The following is a 23,013-nucleotide window of genomic DNA, read 5'->3' on the forward strand; positions in this document are numbered from 1 at the left end:
GAAAATGAAAGAAACGCGGCGAGAAGGAAAGAGGGTGAAGGAAGGCCGTGGACTGCGGCCAGGCCAGGTCGGGGTGGTGCACGGGGGAGGAGCTGGCTGCCGACGGAGAAGGAAATCTGGGAGGACAGTTCAGCAGAAGCGGAGCGGAAACGTTGGAGGGCATTTTACATCTAGAGGAACGTTCAGAATGTGTGAAGCAAACAGCCTGCTTTGGTGACGCCCAGGTCGCGGGTGTCCGGCAGAGAGGCTGTAAACAGCGAGTGTGGACCTCGTCTACGCAGCCCACCTGACTTGCTCCTTCAGAAATGAAACCCATTTCTAGCCTCTCCAGATCTCGGAAGATACTCAAAGGTAGAACCTGGGGGCAGAGGTCAGGACTCCTGAGGAGCTATTTAAGAACTATTCTAGGGATCCTATCAGGGAAGAATTTCTGGTTGGGTTTGGTTCCCACTGCTTATTAAATGAATGGCCTGTAGGGTGTTTCTGGCCGGAGTGTCATTTGCCCCCCGGCTACCTGCTGTGGCCAACTCAGAGTGAACCCTAACACTGCATGGTGGAGCGGTTGAAGAACTACGAAGTTAGCATTTAACACATCCGAGAAGCATTTAATGAACACCTGCTGGGTGCCAGGCCCGTGGTGACACTGGGACCCACAGGGAGCAGACAGCCGGGCCCTGCTGCCGTCCTCGGGGCAGCACTGCCTTGTACAGTAGCTGTGTGTATGTTTCATGCCTCTTTGAAATCATAAACGTGATGCCAGGACTGATCCCAGGCAAGTTTGAATCCTACCTGACACCCAGGCACACAGCAGGCACGCAGTACACGTTGGTTGAATGGGTGTTAACAGCCCGACTGAGCACAGACTGTACACTACATCATTCGCTCAGTGAAGAGCCCGGTGTGTCTTTCCTCTTCTCTGCCGCCTCCTCTACATCTTCCTTGCCATGGGCCTCACTCCTGTATTGGTAAGATATCTCTTCTCCTCTTCTCTTTTCTCTGCTTCCCCCTCCATCCTCTTCACCTTGTCCCCCTCTCCGCTACCACCTTCCCTTTCTGTTCCTTCTCTCCCATCACTCATTATTTCCTCTTTCCATTGGCATAATCTGATATAGAAAATATATTTTTTCGTTAATTTCAAAAGCAGACAGTTAAAATGTTTTCTATTGCTCCAAAAACAACAATGGCTCTGTTACTTAATTATGAGGCCCTCAATTATTTTCCCTCCCTTTGGGCCCATGCCCTCAGAAGAAAGCATGTCCCCACCCCGTGATCCAGGATGAGTTGTGGGAGGGTTGCCGCCTTCACATGCCGGCAGGGCCCCTGTCGAGTGTGAGGTGTGGGCCAGCGGGCCTTGGCAGGGGCCGGGGGCTGAGCCTCTCCTGCTTGCTGGCCACGGGCGAGTCACAGACCCCTATGATTGGGAGTGTTCAGGAGTTCCCGATGCCCACCCAGGGCCGCGTTCCAAGAGAAGAGCTAAATATCTATTTACTTGATACTAATTTTTAAAATTAGTCATTTATTTGTAGTAATGGATACCATGAAGCAGATGGCCTACGTTTTGATGAACACGTTCCGGGGCATTCCTTTTAGAATCTTGCTTAAGATCCCTGCTTGTAGGCTGCCATGTACAGCCACGCAGCCGGCTCTGTGCAGCTGGAGGGGCGCCGAGCAGAGGCGACAAAGCATAGGTCACCCCCCAGCTGTGAGACACCACAGCAGCCCCAGTGCTGCCAGGAAGACCAAGAAGACCACTTTTCATAAGTGTGTGAGTTTTATAGAAAATGAAAGTTACCTTCAGATGTTTTCTTTAGAAAATAGCATAAACACCAATAATGTTTTTCCTGTCATACTTTATCATCAGTAACAGAAAGTCCAGCCATGCTTTTAATTCTCCAAGAAGTAAGCTATACATTTGTCCCTCAGTGACTGTGAAGTTGATGTGAAAGAAAAAGACTAAGAAATTTTAATTTTACTAAAAATTGACCAATCTCAAAATAAATCTTAGTCGTCAATTTTTTTTTTTTTAACGTATTGAAGGGCTACTTTGTCTTCAGTTTTTTGCCAGCAGTTAGATTTGATTTTGAAAGATTTTCATTCCTTTATGACTCTGTGTGGCTTTTATTTTTTCATCTTCATGAATATCAAGATACATTAGTGGTCTTTACATCATTTTTAAATTAATTAGATTACTCTAATTTTTGATGTTTCTGCTGAATGACCTTTATGGAATTGTTTCCTCCAAACCCACGCTATTGGGCTGGTGCCAAGACGTTCCTCATTTCTTGTGTTTCTGTAAAAGCCGTTGCTAGCATCCTGGCATCCTTGGATCTTCCCAGGCAGCTTGGAATAGGTCTCCTAATGCAAATAAAACCAAAGTCTCATCTCTTAATCTTGGACCAGACTCAGAATCAGGTTTTGATTTCCTAACCTGTTTCTTACGTGCCATCTTTTCAAAAATTACACAGATTCAAATTAGTTTTATAAAGCTTTACTGCCGGCGATCCCAGAAGTAGTTCTCAAGCACATATTAAAATAACCTAAGGGGGCTTCCCTGGTGGCACAGTGGTTGAGAATCTGCCTGCCAGTGCAGGGGACACGGGTTCGAGCCCTGGTCTGGGAAGATCCCACATGACGTGGAGCAACTGTGCCCGTGAGCCACAACTACTGAGCCTGCGCGTCTGGAGCCTGTGCTCCGCGACAAGAGAGGCCGCGATAGTGAGAGGCCCGTGCACCGCGATGAATACTGGCCCCCGCTTGCCGCAACTAGAGAAAGCCCTCGCACAGAAACGAAGACCCAACACAGCCAAAAATAAAAAATAAATAAATTTTTTTAAAAATGCAAATTAAAACAATGAGATATAATTTTTTAAAAAAACAAAAAACCTAAGGGAGGTTTACAGTTTGCCCCTTTGTCCCCTCCCCTAAGGGGTTCTTTTGATGGGGATGGGATGGAGCACAGACATCAACATTTTCCCAGCGCATCCTAGGAGGTCCTAAGGTGTGGCCAAGGGTGAGAACCACTAAAATATGTGGGAACAAAGTTAATTGGTTAAGGGAGATTTTGAAGGAGTAGTAACGGCAGCCCCTAGACTTTACTAAAATAAACATAGAACTAGATGTTCACCTTCTTGGTTCTGGTCTTGAAGTTAGTCCCACAGCCTTGTCTGGGGATGGACAGCCTCTCATTTCATAAATGCAGTGTCTGGCTCGTCACTGCCGCTCAGTAGGCCTGAGCTTTGCTTCTTTCCTTCCATTCACTGCTTCCTGGTTGTGAAACCCAGATATTCCCTCTGGCCTTTTGGTTGAGGACAGGGCTTGCACTCTGGCCCAGAGACTCCCACCTAGGCTCCTGGCTCCAGGCGTTCTTCTCCTCACGTCCTTGCCTTTCCTGGGGATAGCTCTTTAGTTCTGCCCTCTAGGGCCATCTCCCCCATTATACTCTGTTTGCCTAAAGACTCTTCTTTAACAGCAAGGAGAGCGTTACCCTGGGGTAAAGTAAGATACTATGCCTCTTCCCCTAAGTGTATGTTTAAAGAAGAGCCAGTTTATGGCCTCAACGGTGAATGCCATTGTTTAAGTTTGAAATGGAGAGTTGATTTTATTGGCATGTCAGCATTTTAACAAGGACATTTGTATAGCATCCAGTATAATGGAAGGTTATGGCCAACAGATGACAGATCATGCTTTATAAATAGGGGATATGAAAGAGGACAGACTCCCTTTGGAGAAAGGAGTCTGTATTCATAGAGTTTATATAGCCACACTGGGAACCGTCACTGGGAGTGCATGCTACAGCTCTGTCCTCACTAAGGGATAGTACATCATATACAATGTTTAGGGCTGGAAGGAATTTGGACGTTATCTGGACCTCATTTTGCAGCTGAAAAAAATGGGGGGAAAGCAAGGTTAACCATAACAGAGCTTTAGTGGTGAAAACAGAATTAAAACAAGAGTTTCCGACATACAGTCTTTACAGAGTTATTATACTATAATAAATTAACCAGATCATTTACCTTACTGAGTTCAGGAGTAAGAATGAAGGGAACCATCACCTGTGTTTCTCTTCCAACATAAGCACCTCTGTCTGGTGATGAAGAGGCAGACGGGAGCCTCTTCGGGGCTGCACCAGCTCGAGGCCAGCTATGGGGCACAGGTCTCCCCTCTGGGCTCTGCTGGCCGTGCTCATAGCACTTGCAGAAGGAGACTTGCAGGTGCCACATCGAGCTTTTCAGCCCCTCTGGAGAAGGCAGACCTGAGGCTGTGACCCTCCCTCTTTCTTCAGTGCAATAAGCAGGTACTGATGGAACCACCAATCAATTCTGAGTGTTTCCTTGGGTCAAATTCTGCCCAGAGGAAGAGACGTGGGAAGAAGGAACAGAGGAATCAACGCCAGAAGAATAAAGAGAGTGGAGGTGATTTTTTAAAAATGTCTACATGACTCAGCTGATTTCCTAAGTGAGCTTTGCTTCGCATTGGTGCTTCCTGTGGAGCCTCAAATCTGTACTCCTAACTAGCAGGGGAGGGGTTCACACATGAGAGGGGGAAGAATGCATCCAGCCTCCAGAAATTACTTTGAGTCTTTAATGGAAGAGGAGGAATTTCTGGTCAATACTGGGCTTGAAAGCATGAATTTTATTGCTAGTTTTGCTGTGTGGTGAGCAGCCCTCCCGAACTGGCTGAAAAAAAAGTCTAATCAAGTACCTGGGAAACAAAAGACTCAAATTCTACTGTTTTTTCCTTTAAATAACATTTCCTAGTTAGACTCCTAGGAAGTAACATATGTCACTAAAGAGATGACACTTAATGTCAGATAGAAATGGTTTCTAGTCCTCCGAGTGTGTGCCAAATCATCATGACACCGTAAATCTGTACAGATCAACATTTCAAAGCACTTTCAAGCTATGATTTCCTTCAGTCCTCCCAACATGTTTGGTGAGATAGGCCTTTTGATCTTAATTGACAAATGGGGATACTTGGGTTCAGGGCAATTCCATGATTTGCCTGGTTTATACATTAGCTTGGGTGGTAGTGGACCAGGGCTGGGACTCGGGTCTTCCCACACTTAGTCCAAGGCCCTTTTCCCCACACGCTACTGCCTCTGTCACCCTGTCATTCTCCCTGCGTGCATAGGATGGCTGGAGCTTTGTCTCATTATTTTTGCAGTCCCCAAGCCTAGCCTGGGCTGTGATATAGAGCAGATACTGAACACATGTTTGTTGACGAGCTGAAGGAATCTGAATTTGGGCTTGCCCAGAGAGAATCAGTGCCTCCCCGCAGAGTCTGGGTAAGCTTATTTTTGGAAATTAAGGTTAAGTAGCTTTGCAGCCTAAGAACTTATCAGTGTGTTTTGAGGAATCATCTTAACCCCAGGAATGGCTCATGTAACTTGAATGTTCTGACCTGAGACGCTAGTCTGTATGAAAGGAGGGGATAATCTCATGGGGATTATATTATTACCCTGCCACAGAATCATATGCCTTATTTTTATTTTCCCTTAATGCTTTATTATTTTTCAAATTATTATTCATTATGTGCAATGATGTAAATCTTTTATCCCTATGATGTGAATGACACACATGTGAGCAACTATTGTTTTGAAATACATAGCATATTCTGACCTAGAAGGGTGATTATTTACATGATCAGTCTTGCAGTTTTAGGAATGCACCATCTTGAGTTATTATTCAACTGTTTCATTGCTGTTGGTTCTCCAACTAGATTATAAATTCCTTCAGATAGACTCGTGCATTTTATGTATTTTATCTCCCTCATACCTAATGAAGGACCAACACAAAACATGGATTTCTGAGTACACCGATCATGGCAAAGAATGTAGATTCCCTTGATGGAGCTCTTAGTGTAGACTGACAATGTTCGCTAGAGAATGTTTTTTTTTAGTTTTCATCTTGATCCAACTTAATATTGTAGCTGGAATGAAATTCTGTTTTATTAAACTCCTCATGGTATTTCCTAAGAGTTATATATTTGTATAATGAAACTTTCTGTTGGTAGGGCAAAAAAAGTAGACGGAACTGAGGGAGCTGCTTCTAGGATATTTGCATTAAGAAGAGAAGCCACATGTGCCCTCACCTTCTCTTCCTGCTTTTCCCTCTCTTCCTTCTCAAATAGCATGTGAAAACCTACAGATGGGAATTTCCATTGCTAAAGTGAAAAGGAAATGAATGATTGCATCTGCTGGCTTGTCAAACATTTAGTAAACCCGTGTCATTGGGGGGCGGGGGGTAATGAAAAGAAACAGTCCCTGATGGCCATGAGCAAATACCTAAGAGGGGGAGATGTCATGAATAAAAACAATTAAAATAGTTTTAATAACGAGGTTGAAAACATAAATACTACAAAGGCCACAGAGACAAAGGTGTGAGCATTCATGAGAAGACAGATTACACCAACCTGAGGGACTCTGGAAACTCTGATGGTTATCAGAGAACTTATTGTACATTCCTTCCTCCTTCCGGTAGCTTAGTCGTAGGGGATGGTGGGAATTCGTGGGGCAATCACAGAGGCACTTGGTGTTGTCAGTGAGGCTGAACACGTAATAGGATTTTATGAAGGTTTTCTTAATTAGAAAGTTTTATTCCTCTGGTCTCATCTTTCCAGCTTGTATCAGTTATCTCTTGCTGCATAACAAACACCAAAAATGTAGTGACTTTAAACAATAACCTTTAACATTCCTCATGTGTCTGTGGGTTGCCGGGAGGGTTATCCTGCTGCCCTTGCCTGGGCTTGTTCTTGCGGGGCAGCTGGACCCTGGGGCAGGCATGTGGCCTTTGACTCTCACGGGGTCCAGGCAGATTTCTCCACCAGCAGCAGCAGCATTCCAAGAGGACACGGCCCGGTGTGTCACAGCACATGTGCTCGTGTCCTGCTGGCTGAGGCAAACCCAAGGCCACCTTCAGAGTCAATATAGGAGAGGCTACACTGCGCAGATTCTAGGAAGTGTGACTCACTGGGACCATTACTGTTACAGTGTACCACACAGTCCAGCACAGAACTCCCTAGAACATGGACAGCTTGCCCAGGAAAGCTGAGTCGTATAGGAATTTATTCCCCTGTTTCCTGCGTTAGCTTGTTTCTGTAGATGTCTCATGTGGAGTGTCTGGACAACCCCTAGACTGGAATAAACCACTGGTGACACTACCTGCAAGAACCTTTTCTTTCTTTTTGTTTCTTTCTTTCTTTTCTTTTCTTTCCTTCTTTCTTTCTTTCCTTCTTTCTTTCTCTCATTCTTTCTCCCTTCCTTCCTTCCTTCCTTCTCTCTCTCTTTCTCTCCCTTCCTTCCTCCCTTCCTTCCTCTCTTCCTTCCTTCCTTTCTTCCTTTCTTTCTTCCTTCCTTCCTTCCTTCCTTCCTTTCTTTCTTTCTTTCTTTCTTTCTTTCTTTCTTTCTTTCTTTCTTTCTTTCTTTCTTTCTTTCTTTCTTTCTTTCTTTCTTTCTCCCTTTCTTTCTTTCTTTCTCTCTCTTTCTCTCTCCCTTCCTTCCTTCTTTCCTTCTCTCTTTCTCTCCCTTCCTCCCTCCCTCCCTTCCTTCCTTCCTTCCTTCCTTCCTTCCTTCCTTCCTTCCTCACCCCTCCCCTCCCTCCCTCCCTTCCTTCCTCTCACTTGCCCATGCTAACTTAGGGAGTGTTAAAGACTAGAATTCAGATCTCAGTCTAATGATCTCTGCATAAGCCACCTCCCTCCCTCTCCAGCCCCTGTGGATATCTTGTCTCCAGTTTCATTTACTTTGTAACATTTGAGGACTTCTTGTCTAATATTTTATGTGCTTTTCAATATTTATAATTAATTTATTTGCTGTTTCCTCTACTTTTCAATGCTATGAATACTCCTTATTACTTCACAATCTCCCATTAATTTCATTTTTACCATGTTTAACATTAACTAGTAGAGACACTACAGAGGAATGACCCCAAACCAGATCCTGCAGCCCTGAACCTTACATTCCCCAAACTGTGTTTCCTCCTGTTTATTATTAACTTTGATTTACTTTGCTTTAGCTGGTATTCTGACCATGAGACTATGTCTGACACTTGATAATGTCAGTTGTTTTTCAGAAAAGAGGTGATAATTCCACATCAAACAAAGCTCAGCTTGTAACTGTAAGTGAATTCAGAGCACATTTCTTATAGGCTTTATTTTTCATTAAGCCTAAGGGTTTAATTTAACAAACAGCAGAGTGCTGAATAGGAACAGGATGTTAAGTACTTCTTTCTGTTGTGCCTTTTCTCTGCGTCCCAGTTCCCCAGTCTGTCAGCCACTATGCAGGGATAGGTGGGCATCTCTGGGAGCCACAGTAATGCTCTCAGCTTGCTTGCACTTCTGACTCAAGCCAGGAAGTAACTTGGCATTAGGATAGCAGGTCCCTGAGCAAGGCACGTAGTCTTTGTTCTGTGTGTAAGGTTCAGGTTAAATAAGCAAACAAATCCAAACCTATGGGTCCCCTTCCTCAGGAGGGCTGGTGCTGGGTCTATGCAGTGCTGTCACCCATGGGTTGCCTTGAGCCTCGTCATCACCCCTGTTACCATTATTCATATTGTTCTCCTCACTTGTCATCAAGCAGCACATTTTTGTTCAGGCTCAAGTGCATGTGAAGGGCATGGAGAGAAGAAGAGGGGGTGTCACAGGAAATGATGCCAGGGTTTTTCTTTTGGCTCAATTTCAGGCTGTTGGAAGGAAAGGCTGACAATTTCACTGTATCCTCCTTCGGTCAGGTTGCCTTTGGGAAATTTTGTTTGAATTTGAGTGCCACAGTTTAAGGTGACATCCATCATGGACAAGTGTAGTTTTTCCGGGGAAGAATGGATAAGTTAAGTACAGTTAAAGGAATTGGGGGGTGACTAGCCTGAACCCAAGAAAGCTTGGGGGTATATGGGAACCTCCTCAAATATCTGAAGGAGTCTCGCGTACTAGAGATACCTTGGATGGATTAGGACATTTGAAATTTGAGGTCAGTTATTGCTCAGGACATCTCATCTCTTCTGGTAATTGTCATTTAGCAAATGAAGGACAATGGAAACTTACCACCACCTTCACTTTGTCCTGGTCCATTTTCTTATTTATGGCTACACTGGGTTTCACAAATGTCAGTTCTGGCTGTGTATCCTTTCGAAATATGTTCACCCACAACTGCTCTTTCTAATCTATTATGTTTCTTGCATTAAAGCTCATTCCACGGTGTCAGACTGTTTCATTAAGCTGTCCCATCTCATCCCTTTCACCACTGTCACCTACTCAGCTCCCAGGCACTGCCCCTCACTCACAGACTTTGAGACCTGTTACAAAGTCTTCCCCTCCACTCCCATTCCTGCCAGCGACCTGGAAAATCTCACCATCTACCTAGATAGATGATCCATCCCACAGCATAGCTCGCCCTTTCCTGGGTCTCTTTAATTCCGAAGACATCCTCTGCTCCTTTGGCTCTGTCCACAGCCTGGATCTTCTGTACCTCTTAAATTTGGTATTTGAACATAGCAATTTCTGGCCACAGCCTGCTGTTCTCCCAATTTTCTCATGAACTCACACTGCACTGCTCTTTTAGCTCAAAGGAAATTTATTCCCTTGATTTCTTTAATTTTATTGGCTTACCAGCTACCCTCAGCCCCTTCCTTCTTCTCTCCCCAGCATAGTCCTCCTTTGCTGATTTCTCACCACCACTTTCCATTCCCTTACTTCTCCCTCATTTTGCTGGAGAAGGAAAATCACAGCCTAGGGTCATGGCTGTAACTTCAGCTGGACCTCAAGGCTGCCGCTAGTCTTGGGTTAGCTTCCTCTCCCGCTGTTCCCACCAACTACTCTAATAATACTATCATAATCACACTCTTCAGGCCCCCGTCTCTCAATTTCAGCAGATGACCTGCCTCCTGTCTTGAGAAAACTGATGCTTTTAGACATGGTGGCTGCATCAGTCAGGGTTCTTTGTTACAAACAACGGAATCCAATCCACTGGTTGAATGGCATGTTTGTTAGAAATTACTTTGCAGTTCAGAGAATCTCCGGAAGGACCTCAGAGCCCTTGAAAGCTATGCGGCCTCAACCATGCCATGGGGGCTGTTATAGTAAACACCACTGTCGGAATCCAAACCTTAGCTGGCACCATGCACTGATGATGGTCACAACCGAAAGCCGGAAGTTCTGTTCCTATTGTGCTTGAAGAGATAAACACTTCTTCAGTTCATTTGCCGAAATATGGAGTCTGCGTGTACCTACCTCCTTATGCTGCTCCCTTCCAAGTCAACACCTCATGCAGAAGCATCTGACCAGTGGGAGCTGGATTCACATGCCTGCCTCTCAGCAGCAAGGGATGCCAGGAGAGTGAGTTCTGGTTTCTACCTTGTGGAGGCAGGATTCATCATATGGGAAATTCTCCAATACAGGAGGGGTGAGCAAAAGACATTTGGCAGCTACAAACATGATAAACAGCCCCTGTGATCTTTCCACCTTTCATACCTCTACCTGAAAATTTATCTACCTCCAGACCCATTCATACCTTCCTTCTTCCAATCATAGTGCCTCTAGTTTTGAAGGTCACCCTCTTTATTTCTGCACTTAACTCCACCCCTTTCTGCTTCTTCTGTGTCCTCTATCATACCCTCTCCTTTCTATATTCTGAATCTTTCTCTATTTTGACAACTATCCTCAATCAATGAAGATATTCAAGCTTCTTCCATCCCAAAAATCCCTCCCTAGACTCCATCAATCTGCGCTCCCCTGCTTCTCAAGCTAACTTCCTGAAATAATAAATTAAATCAATCATTTCCATTTCTTCATCAACTATTCCCCTCGACCTGTTGCTGTCAGGCTCTGGCCCACTCCTCAATGCTCCCAGCCTTGCCTCCACTGAAGCTGCTCTTATTATGGCAAACAAACGTGCACCAATTTGTCAAACCCAAAGGACACAGATTAGTCCCTGATTCACAAGTGCGGAGCTGCTGCTTTCGACCCTGGAGATGCCTCCTCCTTCCTGAAACTTCCTGCTCCTTTAGCTCCTGTGAACGCCCTGCTGTCTTAGTCTTCCTTACCTTTCTAATCAGTCCTCTGCTTCTTCATGGGCTGTTCATCTTCCGCCTACTATTTAAATGTTGGGGTTCCTAAGTCCATGATTTTGATTCTAACAACTCTAGTGGACTCTGCCTGGGCTCTACTTGCATTTTTTGAACCACATGTATGTGGATGTCTCCTAAACTGTACCTCTAGTCCATACCTGTTCCCTGAAATTCAGACTTGGATAGTAAAATGCCCAATGCACACTGTCACCTGAACATCACACCTGATGTCAGCTCTCATCGCACACACAGGATTAACATTTCTCCTTTATTCTAATCTCTTTAAGTTGGTGATTTCAACCAGTCCCTCAAGTTATTCTTACCATTTCCTTTTTCTTTACTATCCCCCGTCCCATGTTAATTCTTATCTGACCATGTCGATCCTAATACCTAAACATTTCTCGAATTCATCACAGCCTTTCCAGCTTTGTTGTCATTGGTTGAGGGTCTCAACATCTCTTTCTGAGTTTCTAACTGGCCTCCTTTCTTCCCATCTCATCGTCTCTAAATCCATACTCCACATAGCCGCAAAACAGGACATATTAACCAACTGTGCTGTGACATCTCAAAGCCCATCACTGACGCCCAGGGGGTGTCCTGCCTCTCCAGCTTCATCCCTCACACTATGTGTCCCATAGTTTCGGCCTCAACAGCACTAATGATTTATATAGTTTCTTGCATTTTCCTGCTATTTTTGGCTTCTTTGTCATTGTGCATGCCCTCTCTCTTGCCTGGAATGTTCTTTCCTTTCTCCTCTCTATATTGACACCTCACCCCACCCCCCAAAACCACCACTTAACTCTTCCGCATCCTTGCATGCTCAGCTCAGGCATCAGCTCCTCCACAAAGCTTTTTGGGCCTCCTTTTCCGTCCACTGCAGAGTTAGAGCCCCTCTGCCTGCTCGCATAATGCCGGTTACATGCTCCTCAAAGCACTCACTGGATATTTTATACGATCAAGTTATAATAGGTCTTTTTCCCTGTGAGAGTGTAACTTTCTTAAGGGAAATAGTGGTCTCATTCCTTGCTGTAACCTCAGAACCTGGTAAAGTGCCTGACAGCTGGTAGATACTTCATTAACGTTTGAGAAACAAATGGAATAATGGATCTCCTTTACAAACCCTAGAGTCGGGTTTTGGTGCCAAGATGCTAACCCTCTCATTGTCCCCTGTCACCTCCCCGATAGCATATGAAAAACGGTTCTACCGATTGACAATGGTTAAGACTTGCGATGCTGCTTACACACTCTTCTGAAGGTACTTTAAAAGCTAAGTTTACACAGTTGCCCCATCAGTATCAGAAGCGTGGCAGAATGAAGACCACCCTTTGTCTAAAATCATGAAGCAACGCTAACACTGACCCGTGGGCTCAGTGGGTAATCAGAGCATGTCCAAGGTTGGAAGGTAAAATAAAAAGAAAGACTATGCCAAGGGAGAGGAAAATAGCTGATGTGCTGCAATCTTTGGGCTGAAATTAGAGCAGGTGAGTGTTTCAAAGATCAGTTGTTAAATATTCCAGCCTGTAACTATTACAGTAAAATGAAGATAACAAAAATGTGTTACGGTGAAGCAATATGAAGTTTTTTAGGCACAAATTTTATGTTTGAATTGGAAACGTATGATTGGCTTTCACTAAGGTAGCTTGAAAGGGTTGGTGGGTTATTTTAATCTACAGGCTGCATAGCTCAGGGTGAACTGGCCACTCTCGCCCACGATTGCAGGAGTCTTTGCTCTCAGCCTGTGGAATGACGTCCACTCTGGTTCTTGCTGTTTTGTTAAACTCATTGGAACCCCCAATGGAGCCACTCCTTCGGCTCCCTGGGGACATGCCAGCTCTTGGCCTGAGGCCACCGTCCCCACTTCCCTGCACTGCCACCACGCACTATCTTCTGCCCAGCATGGTGGGAGCGGTATTCACCATGGCTAGGAGCGCCCCCTTCTCCCCCAGGTGGGTCCCTGTGTGACCAAAGACACCACTGGCACTGGCACCCAGTGTGGCTGTGTCTTTGGGAGGGAACGGACTTCATCAGAGGACAGAAGCAGCTTTCTGCAGCCCCCCTTTTGGAAGTGGTGAGTTAGTCATTAACTAAAACACCTCTGCTTCTGGGAATCAGTCCTGACAAGCTGAACGCTGTTCTCTTGTAGAAGCGGCCCATGACTGAAAGAGGGATGGCAGCTGGGAGCAGAACGAAGACCAGCTGAAGAGTGGAGAGAGGAGTAGGACCGCATGGAGACTCATCTCGGCTCTAGCAGAGCAGAGGGGGCCCAGGCCCCAGCGGCTCCTCTCTCCCTCCCGTCCTCACTACATAACGAAAAGCTTATAAGGGAAGGGGCCTAAAAGTCCAGAATTCTACAGATCCATGAAACTTGAGAAGTAGACAATTAATTAGCCTGAGAATCTGAGTTAAATGTAATTAAGGGCGTATGCAATGAATTTCAAGTTCCAACAAATATTCTATACAGATTTATAATAAAGATTAGATGGGGAAATTTTTGAAGATGCCGATAGTCCGGTTTTTCTGGCCCATGACAGGGTTTTATCCAGTTGTCAATCTATTTCTTGTTCTTTTCATAAATCAGACACCTAATGGTTTGAGGTTCAAGTGTGGAACATTTCAAGACTAGAAATTTCGGTTGTGTCAGTCGGACAAGAGCTGTGTTCTTATAATCACCTAACTTTTTTTTTTTCATTCTTAGAGATCAATCTGAAATCCAAAGGCGGGCCGATTATACTTATCAGCGATGGCAGTTTGCTGGAGCCTCACTAAAAACAAGGGTCTGGGAGGAACTAAAGGTCCTTCCGGCGTTTCTTGTGAGGAGGCACCTGGATGAATTTCAAAACTACTCTGCCATCTGCCAAAGTCAAATGACATCAGATCCAGGCCCCATCGCACGGCAGTGGTTAGCAAGAGGCTGGTGATGTATGAGGCTTTGGAGACCAGATCCCCTGATGGGTTTCCAACACTTGGAGAGCCTTCCCAAGTGCACTGCCTGTTCCCCAGCGTGTTCCCCAGCTCTTCCAAGGGAAAGGGCGCAAATGCATGGGCTCCTATGTGGAGCTGAACTATTTGGATGATTCTGTTACAGGTTTTCAGGATCCGATCCAGCAGTCAAAAACTATGTGCCGAGTGCTAGCACGTCTGAAGCACAGTGCCAGGTTGGGGAAGATGTGAAAAAGCAAGAAGACAAGGCTTCTGCCCTCGGGTTTTCAGAGCAGTGGGGAAGGATGCTGTTCTCCAGGTTGATGTGACAAAGGTTCCAGGTAGATTTCTACGAGGCTCCCGTAGCAGAAGACCAGGATTAATTGGGTAAAAACATCACTCAGGCTGTAAATGTCCTGATCGCCACCTACTCTCCTAAAAGGCCCATTGGCCAGAGAGATGTCACGGGATTGATTTAAGAACTTAAAGCACTGGGGAGGTGGCATCTTCCCTCATCTTGCTCAGGCTCCCATGCCCACTCTTCTCTCTTTGCCTGGCTCTACTTTTGTCCTCTGTGTACACATACTTTGAGATGGAAAACATTGACTCAATGACTGCGGTCTATTAGCTCCATCCTGGAGGTTATCTACCTTGCGGGTGGTGTGGTCCTGGATCATGTAGTGTAGGTAGACAACAGAATGTAAACACCAGTGGACAGAAGACAGTGTAAAGGGGATGCAGGGAATACTCACACGGACTCTGTCATTTCTCACCTTTCCTTTTCTCCAGCTGATTTATACAACTGGATGTAGTCCTGAAGAAAAGGGGTAAAAGGTCCAGAGACCACTGCCCCACGTGGACCAGTGTATTCTTTACAAAATAATTCAAATAGCCTTCAGTGAAAAAACAGCTTACATCGATTGCGTGTTTACCGTGTGCCAGGCACCACACGTCTCATAGTTAAACCTTCTGTTATCTGCAAGTTACAAATGAGGAAACTGAGGCAGAGAAGTTACTTGCCCAAGATCACACAGCTAAAGAGTGGTAGACTTGGGAAACCAATTCAGGCCATTGGACTCCTAAGTTTGTGTCCTTAACCATTACAGGTTCTTCCATCCTGGAATGAAAATAGTTTGGGAGTCTTCTTTGTCACATTCCACATTCCTCTTGAATTTGTGTCAACCGTGTTGCCATCTGAATATGCCTGGCGTCCATGGGAACCAATCAATCTGCAGCGCCAGCCTCCCCCGCCACGAGGCAGCAAACATGACCCTGAGTGGGTCACAGTGTGAGCGTCTGGCTGAGCCTGTGCCTTCCGGGCCAGTGAGTCTGGGAGTGAAGCCGTCTAACTGGCTTTTCCACTGACATCACACAGGGAAATAATTTTTAAGGCGTCTCTGTACTTTTCTAACTTCCTTGAATAATGGTGTTATTTATGTGGTTATGAAACATGGCTTGAGAATTATTCTTCTTTGATTTAAATAAAAACATCATTAATGAAGCATGTCAGTTTTTAGAGTCATTGCATAATGTGTTGCCTTCATAAAGTGTGCTTCATAATTTGGATTGTGGCTATTCCATCAGTATCATGCTTTTGAGAGGGAACCAGTCTCTGAAAATCATAAACAGATTTATATAAAAATCTCCTGCTTCTTGACCTCCATGGGATGCAAATCTATCCATCTTAGGTTGTTATTTGATTGTTTTAGGTGAACGTCTGGTCTCTATACCTAGATTTTAAACTCCTTAAGGATACATCAAGATAGCTGGGGACACAGTAAGTGCAATACTTAATAAATATTGTTGCAGAACTGCACAGAAAATATATAGGTACTAACTTATCATTAGGTACTAAAAATCAAGACTTGAATGATAAAACTTCAGAATTAATTTTGAAAACAAATATTCTCCTTCACTCCCCAAGGGACCACAAGTCTCCTTTTCTATTTCTGTTTTAAAGTTCGAATTAAATGACCCATCTTTGTGAAGATAATGGAGTAGTTATTGTAAAAAGGGGTCTTAAAAAAAAAATCAGAGTGAGTTTCTGAAAGACATTAAATCCGATGAACAGATACCCTACCTTTCTCACAGAAGAATTTAAAATAAATAAGTAGTCAGAGTTTATATTTTAATCTATTCTATTTTATTATTTTTACAGAGAGGGAAGTTTCATTCCCTTCCGTGTTGCAGCTCCACTCCTCAACCTTGGTAGAGTTGGAAGCTTTGAAGGTGGCCTTGAAAGGAGGGCGGTCTAGACATAATGCCGTCTTTCAGCCACAGTCCTACAAAAAGCAGAGTTGCAAATAAAAACCTAAATCTTCCAGCTGGAAGTGTCAACTATTGTCTGTTGTTATGGAACCCAGAACTTGGCTGTTAATTCCTGGGGCTGGCAAAACGCATGCAGATCAGCGATGGAGTCTTGTTCTTAAACAGTGCTTTTCACGTTCCTGGATCTCAGCTCGGAAGCTAGTGAGCAAATGGCCTTGAAGGATGACCAGTGATGGATGGCTGTGGGGAGAGCAAGGGCAAAAGCCGTAAAGGAAACGTGTTTTATAAGCTGCCTCCCTCGAGAAACAGGCCCGGCAGTGGGGGAGTGGAGTGAGGTGCAGCATATGTGCCCAAGGGCAGCCCAGGCTTGGCCGGGAGGAGTGCACGGTGGCCTGTGTGCGAGCTCGCGCCAGGGCGGGTGGTGGGATGTAGGCGAGGAGGGAGATGGCAAAGAGACAGGTGCCAACTAGTGCAAGAAGAGAGGACAGACCTGCCCAAGATGGGAAAGCAGCTGTCTCCAGGCCTCAAGTTTTCCAATCTTCAAAACGAGGAGACTGGCTTATGTCTTAGCTTGATAGCAGTTCATAGGAACTCACTCTCGCTGGCTAAAGCAAAAGCTAGAAAGTACTGGAAGGATGCTGGGGTGTGGAGAATCCAAAGAAGGGGCGAAAACCCAGGCCTCGGAAACAACAGGGACCAGGAGGCTGCAGGAAGCTGGGCTGCTGCATCTGTGGCATTTCTCTTTAGAACGTTGCTGTGGACGAAGTCAGCAGCCAGGACCCTCGCCTCAACTGCCCTCCCCTGCCCCCCGCCCCCAGAGCTCCATGTCTCTCAACTCGAAGTTTCTAGTTTCTGGGAGAGACATCCGACAAGCTTAGGTTGGGTCAGCCGTCCACGCCTGGATTGGTCACTTCTGAGCGGGAGATATGGTCTCGGGAGCACAGCCAGAGCTGTTGGGTCCCACCCTGTGTCTTGGGAGGGAGCGGAGGCGGACAGAGGCAAATAGACGAGAGCTGGGTGGCCACACCCATATCTTTCAGTTCCACCTAAGGTTCTAGTGAAACTACTGCAGCTCACAAGGATATCTATGTAATAGCTTTTACGGTGCAACTAGAGCCAGGTGAGTAGATCAGGAAGGAGTTCTCAGAGGGGAGCAGGTCTGAATGGGGATTTAAAGGGCCCTGCTTGGTTCAATGGTGGGACGAGTGCACAGACACTCAGAGCGAACAGAGCTTACAAGCGTAAACAAGTCATGTTTGGGGAGAGGAACCGCTTTGTTTGGTCAGAAAAATTAGAGACTAAAGCATTGAGATAAATTGGCTTAAAGGTGAGATCATTCGTCCAGAGCCTGGAGTTGGGAGGCAGCCTGGAGGAGAAGAAAGAGAAGTGGCGTGGGAGCCTGGGGTCCGCCACGAATTGGCAGTTTCTCCTTGAGTAATCGAGTTCCCTTGGCCTCAGGTATTCACCTGTAAAAGGAGTCTATGTTGCTACCACTGGCAATCGTGTTTCATTTATTCATCCAAAAAAATGTTTATTGAGCAACTACTATGTGCAGGCACCTCTAAGTGCTGAAGATTCGACAGTGAACAAAACAAAGTGCCTTCCGTCCTGAAGCTGCGTACCCAACTGATAAAGTAACCATCAAAACAAAGTTTGATTCAGACCCAGAATGGTAAGTCTTGCCGTATTGTCCTGGCCCTGCATTTCCTGCACACACTTCCTTTCGTGGAGCCCCTTCCTGGGGCTGCACCATTCCTTTGCTAGCTCTCTCTGCCGTGCCGGATGGCACAGTCATCATCGCAAAATATTGACCCGACTCTTAAATTGAAGTGTTTGAGGAGTCCTGAAATAACACCTCTCTTTCCTTTCCACGTTCTGAGCCATTTCAGAAATAAGACAAGAGTAAGGCAGACGGGAGAACCAATCTTAATCCCTAATCACTGATAAATGCCAGGCTTAGTTTTCATCTGCTGTGAAGCAGGCTTTCTGACACTGAGCTCCAGAACCAGACACCCCCTCCCCCCTTCCACCTGCCAGCCTGCCCTGAAAGGTCTCCTGGCGGAGGAGAGGGCAGATTGCATGCTTCCTGCGGGCAGCAGGCTCCGGGACAGGGGACAGAGCCTGGCCTGGGCGTGCCCGGTGCCCCTCCCCCGTCCCCCGTCAGGAAGTCACTCTTCCCCCTGAACTTACTCCCTATTGCTATGTTATTATCTATTTGCTAAATTCCTTCCTATTTGGATAAAGGGGGAATTTTGTTGCACTTCCGCAGTGGAAACAAGGCAGAGGTGGGGACGCCAGGAAGCAGGTCCTGTGTCACACTGCTCCACAACCCCGCCTGCAGGAGGGCCAGGGTCTCATAACTACTATGGCACAGCCTGCTTCGCCGCGATGTCTAAACTCTCGGGTAATGTTGTTGTAAGTTCTGGGGGCTACGGTGAGCTTCCCATCAAAAACTTGGAAATTAGGAAAACTGCTTCCATAAGAGATGAGACACAGGTATGTCATCTGAAGGACAAATAAATAACTGCCAGGCCAGCAGTAGTTGACTGAGTGAGCGGCTAGCCCTGGGCTGTCCAATACGGTGGTCACATGTGGTGATTAAAATTAAAATTAATTAAAATGGAATAAAATTAAACAGTTCCCCAGTTTCACTAGTCACATTTCAAGTGCTCAATAGACCACGTGGCCAGTGGCTATTACATTGGACAGTGCAGATCAAGGACATTTCCATTGTCACAGAAAGCTCTGTGGGTCAGCTCTAATCTAGAAAAGCTCCCGTGATCTGGTAGAAGAGTTGGCCAGCTGATTAACCTTGCAGACTATGGAGAATCTCCAGTTAAACACTGGTAGTGAGGTTGCATCCGCCTGGGTCCTGGGAGAAGTCAGATGGCGCTTGCAGGGTTAACTGAAGAGGGTATAGTAAACAGATTATTGACAAAGATAGGGTTACACTGATCTAAAATCGAACCCACAGAGCTGGTGAAGCATCTGGGGCCTTTGCACAGCGGGGAGCTAGCACCACGCTGCTGATGAGAGGCCTGAGGGGGTATGATGTCACTGGGCCCAGTAGCCGCTGTCAAATTGATGGCCCTGCCATGGGCGTTTTGAGGGAATACCCTGCTCTTCCTGCCCTTCATCTGTCTTGCTGGCGCCTCCTGCTGGCCTCCGACTGGAGGCCTGAGGGCACGAGAGCCTGGGGATGAAGGCTGTCCCCCGGGCCAGAGTGGGGCAGAGAAGAGGGAGAATGGAAACGGAGGGGGCAAGGAGCGCTGCCCCGGGGCCAGGGAGTTTGACCTGGCCGAGAGTGGTCCAAACCTCAGGCGGGGTTCCTAACGTGGAGATGGAAGCCGGAGGGCTGTATGATGCTGCGATGGTTTAGTTTCCACGTGGTCTGGCTACACAGGAAAGAATATCCACGGCCTGTGGTGCCCATGGTTGTTTGTGGGGCAGTTTTCTCTCTTGCTGTGAATGAATATACTGGCAGTTTGAAACACCTGGCCAAGTGTCTACAAGCCTGCAAGGCTGCAGGCCTCGGGCCAGAGTAAATATACCAAAATTATGGGCACTGTGCTGTGAACGCTTTGGGGAAACATCCAGCTGGCCTTGCCCTGAGAAGGACTCCAAAATATCACATGGGCTTAAGGACAAACATTTAAATTCCTGAAATAACATCTGCCCCAAGGAATTGCTGAGAGGCTTCCAACACATGACTTAAGTGAAGCACCTGGCACAGACCAAGGAACACAAAAGGGCATTTGTTCATTCACCTGATAATGTCTGATAAGCGTTCATGAATGCCTGCCCCGTGCTGGGGATGGAGCAGTAACTAAACAGGCAAAATGTCCTGCCCTCGTGGAGTTGGCATTTTAGTAGGGGAGAAGGATGGTAAACAATGTAGATAAGTACATCATATATTATGTTGGACAGTAGTAAGTGCTGGGGACAAAAATAACACAGGGCACAGGGATATGAGAAGGGGTGGCCTTTTATACAGAGAGATAGGGTGGCTGGGGAAGGCCTTCCTCAGAGCATGGAACTGGGGAAAAGCCAAAAGAACATGAAGGAACAAGCCAGGGAGACCTCTGGAAGAGGGTGCCAGACAGTGGGGGTAGCTTGTACAGGGCCCTGGTGGGAGGGCCCTGACATGCCCGGGAACAGGGGGGTGGTCAGAATGATCGGAGCAGGGGAGGGGCAAGGAAGAGCAGGTCGGAGCCATGGCGGGAGTTGGGTGGAAGGTCACGTGGCCTTGCAGTGGATGGGTGCTTGGGACTGCCACGTGTCAGCCTCACACCCCACACCCTGTCCTCGCATGTGGGACTGAATCCTCATGGCCTTACTTAATGTTCCTTCTGATCTAAGAGGCTCACTCAGAGTACTCTGGAAGCTAGGCTCCTGTTGTGTGCGTGTGTGTGTGCGTGTGTGAGTGTGTAATGTGTGTATGTGTGTGTGAAAGTGTATGTATGTGTGTATGTGTCGTGTGTGTAGGTATGTAAGTGTTGTGTGTGTATATGTATGTGTGTATGTGTGTGCACGTGTGTGTATTAAACTGCTTTGTCCAGCATAGTACCTGACATCAAATTGATGCCCTATGGATGCTGACTGACTCATGCAGAAATTCCCATGTGGTCTTCAATTTCCAAAAAAAAAATCTGTGCTGTCCCTATCCCAGTGTCATATGAACTCTTGGAAAAGATAGCACAGCTTTTTAATTTGACAGCAGATTAAAGTAAGCTTTGCTTATCTGCATAGTAATAAAAACCCGGGCCATATCCTTCAGGAATATCTTAGGTTATCATTCAAGTAATAAAAAAACAGAATAATTTTAGTGCCTATTTAAGCTTTCAAATAATCTTTGACCAGGACCAAAGGCATCTTCAGCAGCCTGGCAACAGAGGCTGGATGTGCCAGCCGAGACCGAGATTGATGGGCTCGGAGCTGGCAGGGCAGCGAGCACACGGCTTGCGGAAGGCGGCTGCACGCATATATCACCTGTGTCTTTCAAAGAAATGACAACTTGAGTGCTGCGCTACGCTAAGGACTTGATTGAAATTTCTCCAGTAAATCAAAATGAACAAGATATGTTTGCACTTGAATCAAAATGAGGTTTCCTAGTTCCCCAAATGGAAAGCAGGACCATGAAGCCAAACGAAACTCCATTGAGTTTACGTGATGCTCTTATGTCTCCGGGTTCTGTGGTCCACGGGCTCCCTATCTTCCCAGGATGTCTTTTTTATGTCTCCCAGCCCTACGGGCCCCTGTCCCTTCTCTTCTCATTTCCTTCTCCTCCTTTATCTAGTAGAACGCTGGTCTCGTTCGTTCTTTTCTTGCTTTACCTTCATAGCCCCACTCTCATAGCCCCTCCCGTCCACCCCGTCTCCCCTACCAGATGTTAGGCGCTGTGAGGGCAGGTGCCTTGTTTAAGTGTCTACCACTCAACCCCACCGGAACGCCTTTGATAGTGCTGGGCATACAGTAAATTCTTGTTGTTGTTTTTTAAATCTAGATGTTTTATTTATGTAGATAATCATCTTGCTCCAGTGGGAATTTGAGATGACTTATAGAAATACACAGAGTTCAGTAGGTTATTTTTGATCAGGATGTTGTAGTGGAGGTTGGAAACACTGGTCTTTATCCCACATATGATTCTTCTTCCGGTCTTTCCCACACAGCGTCCTCCCGTGATACAGCAAAACCTCGGATCCCCTGAGGCAGGTCTCCTCCTGAGCGCTGCCCTCCCCAGAATCCACCCCTCGTGGGGAAGCAGCACAGTCCGCTGGCTTGACTGAAGCCGAGTGGGTGTGCAGGCCGGCCTGCTCTATGCAGTGGCCGCTTTGAGACAGAATGTTTGCTTTCATTTAATGTGTTTGGTTTCCAAGACATTCCAAAAACGTTCAAGAAATGTTTTTTTTCTTCTTTGGCACTGTGCCTGCAATTAAGGAAAAAAACTAACAAGTGAATAGTAACATCTGGCAGGCCAAAACTTCTTGCCTTTCATTTTTGATGTAGTTACTCCAATCACAAAGAACAAAGTATGCTTTTCTAATTCAACTTTGCCCTGATTTTACTTTCTTTTATTATACCAGGAAAAGTGTACCACATTTAGTATGGAGAAAGTCACCTGTTACCCTAACTCATAAAGTGTAATTTTTTAAACCTTTGCTTCTAAGACGTTTACTAGTTGTAACAATACAGCCTTGTATTGTGCTTTGTTCCTTGATGTTATTTTCTGTTCAGTAATTTTAATATCTGCATAACATTCTTTCTATGATGTACCATGATCATTCTTCATTAGTTAGCATTTAAATTGCTTCCAATTTTTCATCGTTACAAATACTGCAGTGAGCAACTACAAGCATATGGGTTTTCTTATAGTTTGGATTATTTCCTTAAGATAGACTCCCAGAGGTGAGATTTTGGGCCAAAGGGCTTTAATATTTTTATGATTCTTTACAGATATTGCCAGATAACTTTCCAAAGGATTGTACGGCTTTACAAAGCCACCATTGATACAGGAGGTAGCCGACTTCATAGCTCCCTGCCAACTCTGGAATTGTATTAAATCTGTAAATTAACTATGGGGGAAAATGTTACTAAATTCAGCCTTGCAATTAAGAAGTCTATTGCTATATTCGTTATTGTGCATTTTTTATTTGGCTATATATATGCGTATGTGGTATATCTGTATCTACATACAACTGGCATCAGGGAAATCCCTGACTCTGTTTTGGAGCAGGATGGACCCCAGCTGCCCAGAGTGTCCCCCTCAAGT

General features: G+C 45.8%; 2 long non-coding RNA genes across 3 annotated transcripts in view; both read left to right on the forward strand.

The window, feature by feature from the left end:
• LOC309651489 lies at window positions 1-22,864 on the forward strand. Of its 2 annotated transcripts, XR_014258185.1 has the most exons (8): window positions 1-965; window positions 5,164-5,284; window positions 13,004-13,125; window positions 13,201-13,956; window positions 14,143-14,317; window positions 15,083-17,916; window positions 21,105-21,301; window positions 22,698-22,864. It is a non-coding gene; the product is annotated as an uncharacterized lncRNA (long non-coding RNA). The 2 variants fall into 2 exon arrangements; XR_014258186.1 differs by lacking the exons at window positions 5,164-5,284; window positions 13,004-13,125 and having other exon boundaries at window positions 13,755-14,317.
• LOC309651492 overlaps window positions 1-23,013 on the forward strand; it is a 392,390-nt gene that overhangs the window by 202,890 nt on the left and 166,487 nt on the right. The window lies entirely within an intron of this gene.

The sequence above is a fragment of the Balaenoptera physalus genome (assembly GCF_965194825.1).
Source record: "Balaenoptera physalus genome assembly, chromosome: 21".
In the NCBI taxonomy this organism is placed as follows: domain Eukaryota; kingdom Metazoa; phylum Chordata; class Mammalia; order Artiodactyla; family Balaenopteridae; genus Balaenoptera; species Balaenoptera physalus.